Genomic DNA, 1,397 nt, shown 5'->3' with positions numbered 1-1,397 from the left:
TGTTCAGTGTCTGAAAGAATCTTGATGGTTGTGCTGTTTATTTCAATATTGTTACTAATTATTTTAGTGGAATGTCTGAGAGTTTCTTAGGCATCAGAATTGAGACAGGTGTATTAACAACAAAAATCTTAAATGTGGTTCTTCTATTGGGATTTTCAGGGCTTAGTACTGGGTTGACCTTTCAAAATGGCACAATTTCTCTGCATCATTTTCTGAGTGTGCTTCTGCGGTGTCTAAATGTGATCCACTGCTGTCCACATGACTATGTTGAGAATGTCTGAGGATGCTGTCCTGTGTGAGAAGAGCTTCTTGCAGGAGCAGTGGAGGTAAGTATGGCCTGAAATCAGCTACCAGGTTCCTTAACTATCTAAAAACATCGCTGAAGTTCAGGCCTGCAGAATTTGTGCTTAGTCATGCAGCCATTCTCTTTCTGCTGCACAGAGTTTTGAAATGTGTCCAAGACCATCCCTTCAGGCCTCGGAGGAGTCTACCCTCCTATGCATGCAAGAAGCACAGGAATGAGTCTGATTGCATCTGCCCTGTCATACCATCAGCGTGTTGACCAAATAAACAAACTGCCCAGAATTCCAGCAGAAACTGGAGCTGTGCATCCAACATTAGCTTGAGCAAAGAGACTTCTTGGGAAGACGCCTAGAATTGTTGGTGCCGTGATATTTGCCTTTTTGTTGAAAGCAGATGTTCACCACAGCAGCCATCCCAGCGAACTGCCACGCCAGCTTGCCTGACACCATTTTACAGCGCAGTCTCTGTGGTTTCACTCTCTTGGCATATCTGTCCTGATTCTATAACCAACAACCCCATCTATTCATTATTATTTCCTTTGTCTCTTCCCAGGAAATGCATTTTTGTTTTCCAAGTAGGGTGTATTTTTTCCCACCTGCCTTTTCTTAGTCATATAAACTATGTAATTGATTGTGATGATTACTGTAAGCCTAATTTATGTTCCTAAAGCCATTTCTATTTTCCTGGCCTTTCTACCATAATTTTAAAGAGTTATATAAAACTGTAAGAGTCTTCATTGTTTTCTTTGATTTAAAGTTTAATGTATTGTACACATGAGTATAAAAAACTGCCTGAGGTTATACTTGAGAAACCACAATGGCTAGTTTCTAGCCAAAATATTTTGGGCAATTCTAGATTCATGCAAACTCTAGAGAATACCTGAGTGTCTTCTTTAGCCAAGATCTCATAAAATAATAGACACTTAGAGCAGGATTTTAGAAATTCTTTAAATAATGATTTTCAAATTAAAGTCCTGAAAGTACAAGGAATTCTACAGAAGTTCTACAGGGGAAAGGGAATTATAAGACCAAGTCTCAGATGACCACTCCCCAATACACACACACACACACACACACACACACACACACACACAC

The 1,397-nt window shown here is 39.8% G+C and overlaps 1 long non-coding RNA gene across 1 annotated transcript; it reads left to right on the top strand.

Moving 5' to 3' along the window:
• Positions 1 to 209: 209 nt before the first annotated feature.
• Positions 210 to 1,030, top strand: LOC107534066 (uncharacterized). The gene is made up of 2 exons (XR_001602925.2): positions 210 to 326; positions 442 to 1,030. It is a non-coding gene; the product is annotated as an uncharacterized LOC107534066 (long non-coding RNA).
• The last annotated feature ends 367 nt before the right edge of the window (positions 1,031 to 1,397 follow it).

This window comes from Miniopterus natalensis, chromosome 2, assembly GCF_054644295.1.
Source record: "Miniopterus natalensis isolate mMinNat1 chromosome 2, mMinNat1.hap1, whole genome shotgun sequence".
Lineage (NCBI taxonomy): Eukaryota > Metazoa > Chordata > Mammalia > Chiroptera > Miniopteridae > Miniopterus > Miniopterus natalensis.
This window is presented reverse-complemented; position numbering and strand designations above follow the sequence as displayed.